Below are 15957 nucleotides of genomic sequence, written 5' to 3' on the forward strand. Positions count from 1 at the left end.
TAGCCAGAGTGAAGTAGAGTTGAAGTTATGGTAAAGAAAGTCTAACGTAGCATGTGTATTAACAGAATAGGTCTTAGGCTAAGGTGAGCTCGCATGCCCAATGGCATAGGTATGGGCTTCTCCAGAGAGAATCCCAGTTGACTGTCTTTACAATAGTCATATGCATGACTTTGCCTTTGGTGGCTTCTGAAGTTACATCTCAAAGGGCTGCTGAGGAACTAACTTTATTTTTTTATTTGCTAGATAAGATCATTAGGTGGACCTTGATGGGTGGGAACACAGCCGATAAGGAAAATCTCAGGGTCCTAAGGGTTTTGGGGGGTGGGTATTATGGTGTTTCCTACTATAAACAAATGCCCAGTCTTATGTTTAAGGTTTCCTAAGTATCTCAGCTCTACATCCAGGAAAGGAGTCAGAATAAAGTCAAAGGCCCTGTATGGTCAGGCCTTAACCATGGCTCTTTGCTATTTCAACACTGATTTGAAAATAACTTCTCTGCAGAAGGATTGTCGCCTCTGTGTTAGCTACCTTCACAGAAAATACTCACTCCTCACTGGGCTGGCATTCTCCATTCTCAGCTGGTGAGACACTTCAACCAGACTTTGGGATAAAGGATGCCTCTGCCCTTCTCATGTCCCCTTAATTTTTCCAGTCCTATGTCACTCGACACTGAATCCAGGATCTAAGTACCTGCTATTTCATCCTGTGTTTAAGTCTTTGTAAATCCAGGGAGATATCTCGCCTGATCATCTCTAATTGTCCTTATGGGAACGAGACTCATAAAGGGTTGTACAGAAACTGAAGGCATTCCTTCCCCCGTGATGTGGATAGCGTGAGTTTCCTTGCATTTGGGAAATAGCCCACTATCATCTTTTACCTGGATCTTTGAAGCTTCAAATTCACCACACTGCTTTTTATAGGTGAAGAAATAAAGATAGTTTATTACATTCTTGGGGTGGAGAGGAAGAGAAAGAGAGAGAAAGAGAGAGAAAGAGGGGGGAGGAAGATTGACGGACTCGGGTGAATTTATCTCTGATGGTTCATCTTCTTGGTCAACTTGGTGAGATCTAGAATCGCCACAGAAACACACTCATCTGTGAGGGAGTGTCCAGACTGTGTTGAGGAGCAAAGACTCGTCCTGGATGCTGTCAGCACCATGCTTTGGAGCGTGGTTCTGTACCAGATAAAGTGCAGTAAGCAAGCTGTTGTACCACCACCAGCCTCCCCTTGCCTCCTGCCTGAGGATGGAGTGAATAGCCATCTCACAGTCCCGCCTCTGTGCCTCCTGCACCCTGGGGCTTCAAGCCAAAACAAACCTTCCGTTCCTCCCATGGCTTTCTTTTGGAAGAGCAAATAGAAAAGTGAATGATACAGGATCAAATCCACACCCGAACAGCAGCCCCCGGAATGCACAAGTATTTTGTGGAAAAAAAAAAAAAAGGTCACCAGGAAATCAGGCTTGTGACTACAATATAGTTTGCCTCGGATAGACACAAAGGCAGCTTACCAGTTAGGTGTACCTTCCTGTCCCTTTGTGTCTGCACCCAAAACGTTCCATGTTTAGTGGGAACGAAACTTCACGGTATACGTTCCATGTTTAGTGGGAACGAAACTTCACGGTATACCATCCATAGCAATAGTTAAAACCGTGTTCATGACCAGACCGTCCGTGGAAATAAAAGTAAAACAATCAAGAGCAGGAAGAAGGTTGGCTGGAGGAACTGCAGAGCAGCTGCTGCTGGAAAGGACTGAATTTCACTCCAGATGCCCGAGGAAACCCAGGCTTTAGGATGCTCTCCTTGGCCAAGAAGGCAACTCTAGTCCATGAGCAAAGTCAAACTTCACTTTAACATTAAAAGGTAAAGGTGCACCCTTACGCAGACAGCAAAGGGGAAAGCCCTCCCTTACAGCCAGCGCTGTGGCTTGAGTGGATGGGATTCTTCCCTACCTGCAGGCTTCCACCTCATGGCCAACAATAAGGGAAACTCATGTGTCTTTTTAAAAGAGGAAGAGGAGGGGGAGATAAGATTGGGCAACTGGGCATAGCTGTGCTTCTGTAATCACAGTGGCCAGGGAGGCAGAGACAGAAGAGCTGAGAGGCTCACTGACAGCCAGCCTAGCTGAACCAGTGAGTTCCAGGTTCCAGGAGAAACCCCATCTTAAAAAATGCAAGCCACATCAAAATTCCAACTCAATTCTTCATAGAGTTAGAAAGGGCAATTCTCGAATTCATTTGGAATAACAACAAAAACAAACCCAGGATAACACAAACTATTCTCAATAATAACAGAACATCTTGGGGAATCACCATCCCTGACCTCAAGCAGTACTACAGAGCAATGGTGATTTAAAACTGCATGGTATTGGTACAGGGACAGGCAGATAGATCAATGGAATAGAATTGAAGTCCCAGAAATGAAGCCACACACCTATGGTCACTTGACCTTTGACAAAGAAGCTAAGACCATCCAGTGGAAAAAAGACAGCATTTTCAACAAATGATGCTGGTTCAACTGTCAGTCAACATGCAGAAGAATGCAAATTGATCCATTCTTATCTCCCTGTACAAAACTCAAGTCAAAGTGGATCAAGGACCTCCACATAAAACCAGATACACTGAATCTAACATAACAAAATGTGGGGAAGAACTTCGAACACATAGACAGGTAGAAATTTTCCTGAACAGAACACCAACGGCTTATGCTCTAATATCAAGACTGAACAAAAGGGACTTCATAAAATTGCAAAGCTTCTGAAAGGCAAAGGACACTGTCAATAGGACAAACTATCAACCAACAGATTGGGAAAAGATCTTTACCAACCCTATATCCTATAGAGGGCTAATATGCAATAAATACAAAGAACTCAATAAGTTAGAATCCAGAGAACCAAATAACCCTATTAAAAAATGCCAAACAGAGCCAAGCAGAGGATTCTCAACTGAGGAAACTTGAATGGCCAAGAAACACCTAAAGAAATGTTCAACATCCTTAGTCGTCAGGGAAATGCAAATCAAAACGACCCTGAGATTCCACTGAACACCAATGGCTAATATCAAAAACTCAGGTGACAGCAGATGCTGGTGAGGATGTGGAAAAAGAGAAACACTCCTCCATTGCTGGTGGGATTGCAAGCTGGTGAAAGCACTCCAGAAATCAGTCTGGCAGTTCCTCAGAAAACTGGACATATTACTACCTGAGGACCCAGCTATATCACTCCTGGGCATATACCCAGAAGATGCGCCAACATGTAATAAGGACACATGCTCCACTATGTTCATAGCAGCCATATTTATAATATCCAAAAGCTGGAAACAACCCAGATGCCCCTCAACCGAGGAAAAGATACAGAAAATGTGGTACATTTACACAATGGAGTCCTACTCAGCCATTACAATCAATGACTTCATGAAATTTGTAGGCAAATGGATGAATCTAGAAAATATCATCCTGAGTGAGGTAACTCAGTCACAAAAGAATACACATGGTATGTACTCACTGATAAGTGGATATTAGGCAAAGAGCATGGAATACCAGTGATAAAACTCACAGACCACAACATGAAGCTCAAGAGGAAGGAAAACCAAAGAGTGGATGCTTCAGTCCTACTTAGAAGGGGGAACAAAATAATCAAGGGAAGTAGAGAGTGGGAGGGACTTGGGAAGAAGACAAGAGGGGGAGGGGAAAAGAGGAGAAGAATCAGGTATGGGAGGAGATGGAGGAGATGTACAGAGAGGGTCAGGAAATTGAACAGAGGTGTGTAGCCATGGAGGACGGGGAACTGGGGGGGGGGGGGGGTAGCAACCAGAAAGTCCCAGATGCCAGGAAAGCAAGAGCCTCCCAGGACCCCATGAGGATGACAATAGCTGAAATACCCCACAAAGGGGAGGGAGAACCTGTGGAGACCATATCCAGAGGTTAGGCATGGCTCCCTCCCCCAGTTGAGGGATGGGGCCACCCACCCATCTCCAAAATTTTAACCCAGAATTGCTCCTGTCTAAAGGAAATACAGGGACAAAGAGTGAATCGGAGCCTGCCCCATCTGGGGATCCGTCCCACATGCAGACACCAAACCCAGACACTATTGCTGATGCCAAGAAATGCTTGCTGAGAGGAACCTGCCACAACTGTCTTCTGAGAGGCTCTGCCAGATCCTGACCAATGCAGGTGCAGATGCTTGCAGCCAGCCAATGGACTAAGCACAGGGACCCCAATGGAGGAGTTAGGGGAAGGTCTGAAGGAGCTGAAGGGGCCGGGAGAACAGCCTTTCAGGATGTCTGGGAAGGGTTATCTTGGCTTCGTTCATTGATGTAGGAAGGCTCATCTTACCCTCGGGTGGGACCATCCCAGGCAGGTGGTTGTGGACTTCAGAAGTGGAGAGAGTAGGCTGGACAGCAACAGGAAGTGACTTCTCTAACTGTGTGTGCTGTGTGAGCAGCTACTTTGAGCTCCTATTCCCATGAATCATGGACTAAAAGAAAACCCATAGGTTGCTTTTGGTCAAAGTATTTTAACAGAGGAACAGGGAAGAAACTGGTTTTGTAGGTTGTCTTAGGACAACGTCTGTAAGCCTTGTCCCTCTGATGTGCTATGGGGAGCACCCCTGAAAATATTAAATAAGATGCAGCAGAGAAAACTACCAAGTACTCAGTGACTGTTTACCAAGCGCGAGCCATAGGCACTTCCCTTTACCCAGATTTTCCATTAGCTTGCCCTCCCCATCCAAATGGCTGTTCCGCACACAGGTCCAGGCTAACAGGTTTCCTCCCTCAACCCTTCCAGCCAGGAACCACAGAAAGCCTACTGCAAGCATGGACTCTGGAGTCCCCATCAATCAAATGGCATCAAACCTCCCGCTTCCTCTAAAGGAGTCTTCCTCAACCTGTGGGTTACAACCTCTTTGGGGGCACTGAACACTCCTTTTGCAGGAGTCACCTAAGACCATTAGAGAACATAGATATTTACCTCGTGATCCATAACAGTAGCAAAATTGCAGGTGGGAAGTAGCAACAAAAATAATTCCACCGTTGGGTGGGTCACACAACACGAGGAACTGTATTAAAGGGTCCCAGCGTTAGGAAGGTTGAGACCCACTGCTCTAAAGTATGTAAGTGGCTTCCATACCCTGCCACGTAGGCCTGAACCCCCCTCAGAGCCCCCACCAAGATACCAGCTGGCTGTGACATTAAAATCTCTTTGAATAATATTTTATTTAAAAGTCTGTCTCCGTGTTCCCCTTGAGCCCTAAACCTGAAATCTTTTATAAGGATTCTACAAGACAAGATGCAAGGGGAAAATATCACAGGCATATTGGGTTGAAGATGGCACACTCTGGGAGATAAAGAGGCGTGCCAACGGAGGGCGTGTGTGCCACCCTGCTGAGAGGACAGGTGTGAGCACCAGGCTTCTGGAGCTGAGGGATGCTGGCAAGCACTGGAATGTCATGACAAAGGGGGCTTCTGGAAGGGTCTTCTGTGGTGGTCTTGATTTTGAATTTTTTCTATAATTATATCCTATATTTTACTAACATGTCAGCCTACCAAGACTGACAACTTAAAAATATTCATTCCTTTGCAAACATCTCAAAAATGCTGTTCTCTAATCTAAGCAGATTTCTGATGATGGGACTGGGGGAAGGGGAGGGAGGGAAGAAAAGAAAGAGGGAGAGAGACAGGAAAGAAGAGACCAGAAAAAAAGGAAGGAACAAAGGAAGGGAGGGAGGGAGGGAGGGAGGAAAGAAGGAAGGAAGGAAGGAAGGAAGGAAGGAAGGAAGGAAGGAAGGAAGGAAGGAAGGAAGGAAAGAAGGGAGGGAGGGAAGGAAGGAAGGAGGGAGAAGGGAGAGAAGGAAGGAAGGAAGGGAGGGAGGGAGGGAAGGAAGGAAGAAAGGAGGGAGGAGGGAGAAAAGGAAGGAAGGAAGGGAGGGAGAGAGGGAGGGAGGGAGGGAAGGAAGAAAGGAGGGAGGAGGGAGAGAAGGAAGGAAGGGAGGGAGGAGGGAGGGAGAGAGGAAGGAAGGGAAGGAGGAAGAAAAGTTGGAGACAGAAAAGGAAGAAAAGTGAAGGGGGAGGGAGAGGAGGGGAGAGATGTTGAAATCATCTCAACAATGTTAACGTGACCCTTGAAAGTCTGCCAAACACCTATTTCAACATCTTAGATGCGGTTTTTTGAAAGCGGCTGAAAGGTTTGGATTCATTCTTTAGCACTCCACTGAGCTCCTGGAGGAGGGGCGGCGCCTGCGCAGACCTGAGATTCCCATCCTGAACTTAGCAGCCATACCACGAAGCAAGGTCAGCTTTGCACTGTAAAAATTTAAGAGCAAAGCCAACTCTATCGTGGGCCTTTGCCAAACTCCCAAGAAATATCTATAAAGTCACCCAAAAACAATCGGCAGCAGTGCCAAGGTACGAAAGACACTTCCACTACATCATCCGACACAGGAAGGATTACAGTCACAAACCAAGGCATGGCCCTGAGGCCAGAGAAAAAATAATAGTTCGTAAGTAGACACTCAGAGATTTCTGTTGTTTTCCTTCTTTGTGTGTGTGTGTGTGTGTGTGTGTGTGTGTATGTGTGTATGTGTGTCTGTGCACATGCACGGGTGGGTAGGTAGATGTGGGTGCACACAAGGGTACGCGCATGCGCACATTATGTGTGTGAGGCCAAAGCAGGAGGATGTAGACCTAACTCCAGGCATCTCCGGTGTTAGCGAGAGACGCCCTAGGATGAATGAGGGCAGAGTTAGTTTTTTACCTCTGTGTATATACATATGGATGCATTTGTGTACATGTGTGCATGTGTGTGGGTACACACCTGCCCCCATGGGTAAGCAGAATTCAGAGGACTGCCTTGGGCATCCGTCCCTGTTTCCACTTTGTTTGACAAAGGGTCTTGTTGCTTAAGACTATACATGCCAGGCTGCCTGGGGCGTCTCCTGTCTCTGCCTCCCATTTTCCTAAAGGAAGGCTGGGATTACAGACACACGTAAAGGGCCAGCATTACATGAGTTCTGGGGCTCCAAGTTATGGACCTCATGCTCAGATGGCAAGCATGTTACCCACTAAGACATCTACCCTATCCAAAATGATTAGTTGTCTTGTATGGCTTTCAATTATAGAAGCACTACAGAAGACCTCACATGACCAAGGGGGGAGATATATATATATATAATTTATTGTCATTAATATATTTAATATATTTCAGGTTTAATATACATATTAATTTATGAATAATATATTGTTTATTATATATGTATATATACACACATGTACATAGACACACACACCACACACACACCACAAACACATATGTGTGTGTGTGGTGTGTGTGTGTGTGTCTGTGTGTCTGTGTGTGTGTATCCATCCCCTTCAAAGTCCAAGAAACTCTATTATGGGGACAAGAAGACCTGATCTTACTTCAGCAAAGACACCTGACACCAGCTAGATACCAGGCATTTGCCTACGAACTTATAAAACAATGTTGTTCCCTCATTAAAGCCCTGCTGTGACATGCCAATTGGCAAACAACAAGTCAGGCGAGAATGAGTAAGCAAAAAAAAAAAAACCACCAGCTTGAGGGTCCGTGTCAGCATCACCCCTCCTTAGAGGAGGAAAGGCAGATTGTCAGCAACCAGGAGACACTGGCAAGAAGTTCCAGAACTTATTTTTTTATATGAGAGAGACCGAGAAACTATGCAACAAGAATGCAAAATCCTTTCAAGAAGATTTATTTTTCATGACATGCATATGGGGAAGGGAAGAGCGACTGCCAGTGTGGGCGCCTGTGGAGGCCAGAGGCAGGCGATCTCCTGGAGCTGGGGTTACAGACAGTGGTGGGAACTGAACTTGGGTTCTCAGCTAGAGCAAGTACTCTTCCCTCTTGACTGCTGAGCCACTCTCCAAGCCCCTGTTTTCTTTTTTTGAGGCAAGTTCTTGCCTTGTTACCAGACTGGTCTACAATGCTCTAGGTGGAAAGAGCCTGCATCAAAGTCACCACCCTCCTGCCTCAGGCTCCTGAATACCTGGATTACAGGCATGTGCCACCACACCCAATTTCTACTTGGAGTTTTAAGCAATACAATGTGATTCTAGGTGATGGTTCAGTGGGTAAACTCACTTGTCACAGGCCCTGAGTTTAGCCTCAGGAGCCAGTGGTGGGAGGAAAGAGCCAGTTCCTACAAGTTGTCCTCTGACCTCTACGTGTACGACATGGTACACACACACTATAACACATACTATGAGCACATATGAGCACATGGCACACATATGCACACAGCAATAAGGAGAAAAAAAAAAAAAAACCTCCTAACACAAGATCAAAACAAAGCAAGAACAAAAACCACATGACTAATAGACAAAGAAAGGGACTTCGATAAAATTCAGCAACCCTTCAGAATAAAAGCCCTGAAGAAGCCATGAATGAGAGATTCACACTGCAACAAAATAAAGGTTTGCATGGCGGAGTTCAGGGGGCAATGGTGGCACATGCCTATAACCCCAGTGCTCTGGAGGCTGAGGCAGAAAGATTACAAGTCAGCCTGAGCTACAGAATGAGCCCCAGGCCAGCCTGGGATATTCTAGAGGTCGGGGGAGCAGTGGGTAATACTGATATTCAACATTATCCTGATTACAAATATAAAAGAAAAGATGTCATCTAAAACCAGGAACAAGCAAAGGTGAGCTCTTTCATCTCTTATCCAGGGTGGTGCTTGAAATGTTAACTGGAACTGAGGCAAGAAAATTCATCTCTTTATAATGTACCAAGCCCCCAGGAATGTTGTTAGGGCAAAGACAGCAAAGATTGGCAGGAAAGTATGTTGCAGAGCACTTCTTAGTGGTGCTTCTTTGTCTATCGTGCAGGGATTTCCCTAGACCGGGGAGATAGATAACGTGCTTATTACATTGCTTTATTTTGGTTAAAGATATTATTCGTATATTTTCACGGCATGTATATGTGTGTATCTGTGTGTAGGTTTGTGCATGGGAGTGCAGTCACCCTGGGGGCCAGATGAGGCTTTTAGATATCCTATGCCATGAGTTGTCGGTGGTTGTGAGCAGCCTGAGGTGGGCACCGGGAACATCAATGGGTTCCTCTGAAAGAGTAGCAAGTGCTTTTTTTAGCTGCTGGACCATCTTTCTAGGCCCAAGTTTTGATTTGTTTTTGTGAGACAGACTATTACACCCTAGCCCAGACTTCCCTTAAACTTACAGCAATCCTCCTTTGAGAGCTTGCCTGCTGCTGAGATCCCACTGTGGACCACCACACCTGGCTAAATAGAACACACCTGGTGTTAAATGTATAAGCATTCATCTTTACTGAATATCATCAAATTGCTTGTCCAAGAGATTGGGTTAGTTATGTGTTGCCGCATAACAAATTATCCCCGAACTTGGTGGCTTGAAAACTACAAATAGTTGCTACCTCACAGGTTTTATGGGTGAAACTAGGTCTTGAGTGGTTAAAAGCTGCCATCGTCATGCAGAGTGGCAGAGACTGGAGGCTCCATTCCCAACATGGTGTACTGCAAGGCTGACCACAAAAGGCCCTGGCCAAGTTTTGGGACTGGGCTGGTGAGATGGCTCTGTAGATAGACACACTTGTCACTATGCCTGATGAACTGAGTGTAATTCCCAGGACCCAGACAGTGAAAAAAGAAAATCAACCTTTCTAAGTTGTCCTCTGACCTCCACACAAGTGCCAAGGCCCACATGAACATGCATGTACATGCGTCATATATTCATTCTAGATGAATAAATAAATACCGGTTTAAAAACTTTGGGATTATCAGACTGTTTCATTTTTCTTACTTATATTTCATTAATGGTTCATTCATGCAGTCTTCCAGAACGGCCATCACCCATTCTGATTTCCTTGACTGAGAATGGATTTGCTTTTTCTGGCTCTGGGGAGCTCCTTGCTGTAGAGTTAACTCTATTATCTACTGGGTCTTGTGGCTAAGACAGAACACTGGCAAAAGCAACTTAAGGGCAGGAAGAATTGATTTGGGCTCACAGTTTGCAGGGATACAATCCAGGATGATAGGGAAGGCACGGCAGCAGGCTCAGGAGGCAGCTGGTTACATTGTAACCACAGTCTGGAAGCAGAGAGAGATGGATGCTGGGTCTCTGCTCACTGTCTCTTCTGGGTCAGTCTCAGACAACAGCTATGGGATCGTGTCACCCACATTCAAGGGTGAGTCTTCCCACTTCCAATAAAACTCTCTGAAAACATCCTCACAGACACACCCAGAGGTGCGTCCCCTCTGTGACTAAGAATTGAGTGAAATTTACAATCAACAACAATAGCCATTTCACAGCCAGAATTTACCCAGCAAGCGCATGCCCATAGCATAGAAAGAATCCACATCCAGCAAGCAACTACACTGACACAACTAGATGTCCATGCGACTTTTCTGAGCTTCAAGAGTAAAACCCTCTGCACACCCAGGGAGAAAATGCTGCTTATACACAAAGGAACAGAAACAGGATGGGGCACCTTTAAGACAGCAAGCAGAGGGATGTGTGAGCTCATGCCTGTCATCCTAGCACTCAAGCTATTGAGGCAGAAGGATTGCTGTGAGCTTAAGGCCAGCCTGAGCTACACAGAGAGTTCAAAGAGACCCTAAGCTTCCTAGTAAGACTCCCCTCCTGCCCTCGAGGACTCTCAAAGAATTTTCAAAGTTGGACTGAAGTTTTAACATTCTTCCTTAAGTACTTCCTAGGTTTAAATTAAAACTAAAGGTTGTATTTCTAACAAAAATGGGCTGGAGAGATGGCTCAGCAGTTAAGAGTACTCACTGCTCCCGCAGACCACCTTGAGAGTGGTTCCTAGAACCCATATGGGGTCACAACCACCTTAACCTCTAACTCCAGGCCATCTGACGCCCCCTTCTGGCCTCCACAGGCATATACAAACATACTATATATAAATAAAAATAACAAAAAAAAAAAGGAAATACTACCTACTTCAAAACCATGCAGAATATCATAAAGTAATAGGCCGATAAAATATTTAAATTGTATAAGCATTCTTATTATCCTAGTGAGGAAAAAAAACTGGCCTTCCACACTAACTTACTTAGAAATCAACAAAAAGAAATAATAAACCAACGAGGAATAAAATTAATAATAACAACAACAACAACAACAATATAAATGGAAAGAAACTGTTCTCAAAAACACAAAACCAGTAAACCAGACAAATCCCGGGCAAATTTATTAAAACACATACAGAAATCACAAACGAAGCAACAGCATAAAATGTGGGAATTCCACATGCAACCCTAGACTAATGAATTGTAGACAGTATTTCAATACGTTATTTTTATCTTGAAATACAGAAATTGGATTTAGGCAAAAGCTGTGAAGTTTAATATTACTTGTGTTTATCCAAATAAATTCTTCCTCTTTTTATCTTTCCTTATTTATCGATTTTATTCTATTCAGGAAACTGAGGTCTCCCATGTGGCCCCGGTTGCCCTTCAGCTCCCAGCCCTCCTGCCTTGCCTCCTGAGTTCTGGATAAGAATGTATTACAGCTCGCAGCTACCACAAATCCAACACTCAGGCTGGTAACATGGCTCAGCTCAAGTCTGAGGCTCGGATTTTATCCCTGGAACACACATGGTGGAAGGAGGGAACTGACTCCCAAGGGTTATGCCCTGAGCTCCACACCTGTGCCCACACAAACACTGACACAGGTGCTGTGTGTGTGTACTCACACCGATAAAGAAATGTAAAAATAATAATAATAATAATAACCTTAGCAGTCTCTTACACAATTATTTGAATAGAAGTTTTGAGTTTATATTTCATTATGAGACCTTCATGACAAAAAATGCACCGCAGAGAGAGGCTCCGACAGAAATCAAACTGCCAGTGGCCGCCTCTACTAAATCACAGTCCTCATTCAATTTTATCTGACAAGCGTGGCTAGGTTTCAGCTGACACTGGGATAATAAAATTTCATCTTCCCTAATATCAACCAACGCTTTTTCAAAATTGATTGAGAGTAGCTGTGTTTTCCTATCTCGAACTGATGAGCCTTAAAAACATTCCGTCTTCTCATTTGGAACTTTCCCCACCAGCTAAAAGCACTGACAGCTGACAAAACTCTGCTCCCCAAGTTTAAAAAGATTTAATTATGTTTAATCTGTGTGTGTGTGTGTGTGTGTGTGTGTGTGTGTGCTTACACGAGTTTATATGCATCACGTGTTCAAATGCCCTTCTAGGACAGAAGAAGGTGTTGAATCCCCTAGAGCTGGAATCACAGCAGTTGTGAGCCACACACTATGGGTGCTAAGAATGGAACAGAGGTCTTCTGGGAGAACATGGGCTCTGAACCTCTGATCCATTTCTCCAATCCCTTATTCTCAAATTTTTGAACTCCACAAATCTGGACATTGTAGATAAGGCATTTACAGCTGTGTGTGTGTGTGTGTGTGTGTGTGTAGGCACAGACTTGTGCACTTGTGTATGCATACATGTGGATGTCAGAGAACAACCACCAGTGGCAATCTTTGGGAGCCATCACCATATTTTTGAGACAAGGTCTGGCCTAGGCAGCAAGTAGATGAGGCTGCTGGGCAGTGAGCAACAGAGATCTTTCTGGCTCTGCCTCTCTACTGCTGGGATTACTAGTGTGAACCATTAAACAAAGATGGCTTTTGTTGTTGTTTGTGTGTTTATTTGTTTTGATTTACATATGTGCTGTGGAACCTGAGCTCAGGTCCTCAAGCTTAAAAGGCAAGCAGTTTCCCCCCTCAGCCATCTCCCCGGTTCCTCTTCTCAGCTTTTTAAACTTTACAAGTTTGATGTTGTAGATAAAGCACCCAGAATCACTTCTTTTAGCCACACCAACAACAACAAAAACATTTCGCATCATAGTTAGAACCTTCCCAATAGCCCATTTGCAAGAATGTTCCTTCTATAACATGAGTTTCCGCTGAAAAGCAGTTACTTTTTCCCCCAATTTCATAAAGATGTCTTGAGCATCTGAAGCCAACCATAATCCTGTTGTCCGGTAAGATCTGAAAATGTAGGCCAACATCTACTGTGAGTATTATCTTTGTCAACTTGACACAACCTATAATCAGCTGAGGAGAGAGTCTTGGTGAGGGATTGTCTAGATCAGGATGACTGTGGGTGTATCTGGGAGGAACCGTCTTGATTACACTAGTTGATGTGGGAAGAAGACACAGCCCACTGTGGGTGACACCATTCCCTAGGAAAAGGATGCCTAAAAGAATGGAGAAGCTGAGCTGAGAACCGACAAGCAAGTGTGCATGCCTGCACGAATTTTCTCCCTGTTCTTGATTGTAGGGGTGATATGACCAGCTATTTGAAATTCCTGCCTTGACTTCCCCATAGAGATAGTCCCTAACAGCAACCGTAAGGTAAAACCAACCCTTCTTGTCCCGTAAGATATTTTTTCAGGGTATCTTGTCATAGCAACAGAAATGAAAGTAGGACATCTACTGAGGACAAAAAGTGTGACTCTTTTTTATTCTTGACAATGTTTTAACTTTTTAACCATCAAAATAAGCCTGATGCTTTATCATGATAGACAGACTATCTCGGTCATCTTCTATCTGATTTCAGATTCAGGCCGAGTTTCATTATTCATGAGAGCGGATGCAGATGAACATTTCAAATAGTCTCCTTGGAGTCTCTAAATGGTGCCAACTTCTGTCCAGTCTGACAGCCCTGGCAGTATTTAAACTCATTAACAACCAACCAAGGAAAGATTCCTTCGGGATACAACAGGGGTTTCGGTTCAGCCATTGCCTCGAGGGTCTTAAGATTCGATTGGCGTGGCCCCAAAGCCTGGCTGTGTTCAGATTGGTTTAGTTTTATGGAAGTGATGGAGATAGAACTCAGAGGCTCACATGTTAAACAAGAACTCTACTGCCGAGTTCTACCCCTGGACCTTTATTTTGAAACAAGCTCTTTTATAAATGTTCTATAGTGTGTGTGTGTGTGTGTGTGTGTGTGTGTGTGTGTGCCTGAGTACATGCGTGCACACACATATATGCCATAATGGAGGAGAGGGCCAGAGGACCACTTTCTGCTTCAACTGTTGGTCCCCAAAATTAAACTTGTATCCTTAGGCTTAGCAGCCAGTGCCTTTACCTGATGAGACATTTCATTGACCTGAGACGGTCCTTTAAGTTGTCCAAGGTGGCCTTGAACTCACTCTGCAGCCCAGGCTGATCTTGAATTTGCTCTCTCCTCTGGCCTCAGCCACCCTAGTAGCTGGGATGGCAGGCATACAATCCCTGGCCTGGCTAAAATCTTGGGTTTCTTAGCATATATCTGCTAGGCTGGTGGGAACACATCTATAATCGCAGCACTGGTGAAACAGAGGCACAAGAATCCAAATTTTGATACATATCAGATTCCAGGCCAGACTGGGCTCTGTGAGATCCTGTCTCAAAAATTTTGAAATGACCAAAGGAAATAAACAGCTAAGTCCTATCTACAACTCCAACTAGACATAAATGTTTCAAGCCACGGAGCAAGTATCTTGAAGGGCACACACAGCAGCAGGTATATGATTCCCAGCCTTGCTTGAACAAATCCTAACCCAGCCTTGGGCACAAGCACAGGTTTTGTGACTGTTTCTTCTATTTCTGTTCTTTATAAACATCTTCCTTTCTGCCTTGTCATTCAAATGGAAGGAAAGGGGGCTGGAGAGATGGCTACAGAGGCAAGTGTCAGCCACAACCAACATGAGAACCTGAGGTTGGATCCGCAGCGCCTATGTGAAGCTAGACACCATGTCGCTCATCTGTAGCCCCAGCACTTCTGTGACCAGATGGGAGGCAGAGACAGGAGAATCTCAGAAGCTGGTGGCCAGTTAGCCTGACATAGATAATGTTGATAAACAAAGCAATCTTGTCTCAAGCAAGGTTTAAAGACCAGGACGGATCCCAAAGGTTGTCCTTTGATTTCTAAACATGATCTGTGACATATGTGTCCCCACACTCCCATTTATGCATGCACATGTATGTGCACGTGCCCACACGTGAGCATGTTGTATTCGCACACACACACACACATTTTTAAAATAGATAAAATGAGAGTAACTATAAGATTGCTGGGGCAGACACCCAGCACCTTACTAGCAGATTAACCCTCTCATTATTAAACAATAGAAAAGTATCCTTGAATCTCCTCAAGGCAGAAAAGCATAAATGAGAGAAAGAGACTCATTCTAAGAAACAGAGTAAGAGCTGAAGACCTGGCTCAGCAGGCAAAAGCACTTGCTGCTCTTGCAGATAGATGACTGAAGTTCAGTTGTGTAGCTCACAACTGCCTGTCACTTAAGCTTCTGGAGATCTGCTACCCCGTGTCCTTCTCAGGCACCGCATTCACATTTATGCACACGCACAAACACACGCACACAAATAAATCTTTTTTTGAAAGAGCAAAACATTCTTTAAAGCCCAGAGTTAATCTATCATATTTATCTTATCTTTCACGGTTAAGGAACATTCAGAGGTTTAACAAAAGAAATTACAATGAAAAAACATGGCCAGCATAGAAATATAAACCTCCTGACACTGCTAGAGTATAGATAAGAGTAATTAGCCACCAACAGAGAAGGCGCAAACTACTCACAAAGCGAGAAAGGCCAACAACCAAGAAACCCAGAAAAGCCTGATCTCACCAGCACCCAGAACTGCAATGCTTTAGAGACACTGGAAAAGGTGAAATCCTGGCCCTCAAGAGGCAGAGGCAGGGGATTAGGAGTTAGGTGGCCAGCTTCATATAGAGAAAGACAAGGACTGAAAGAGGGAAAGAGAAGAAAAGATAGAAAGGGAGTTGGAAGAGAAGGGGAGGAAAACAAAAGAAAAGGGAAAGGAATCCCTTGCCTAGAATTTCTCACTGAGGGACTGAGGACATGACTCAGTCTCAGAACACCTGCCTAGACTCCTCCAGTGAGGGGCTAGGGGTGTGGCTCAG

General features: G+C 44.6%; 1 protein-coding gene across 1 annotated transcript in view; it reads right to left on the minus strand.

Annotated features, from left to right (window-relative positions):
• The window catches only part of Caln1 (calneuron 1), a 429201-nt gene that overhangs the window by 338767 nt on the left and 74477 nt on the right, over positions 1-15957 (minus strand). The gene's annotated exons all lie outside the window — the stretch shown is intronic.

The sequence above is a fragment of the Apodemus sylvaticus genome, chromosome 22 (genome assembly GCF_947179515.1).
Source record: "Apodemus sylvaticus chromosome 22, mApoSyl1.1, whole genome shotgun sequence".
Lineage (NCBI taxonomy): Eukaryota > Metazoa > Chordata > Mammalia > Rodentia > Muridae > Apodemus > Apodemus sylvaticus.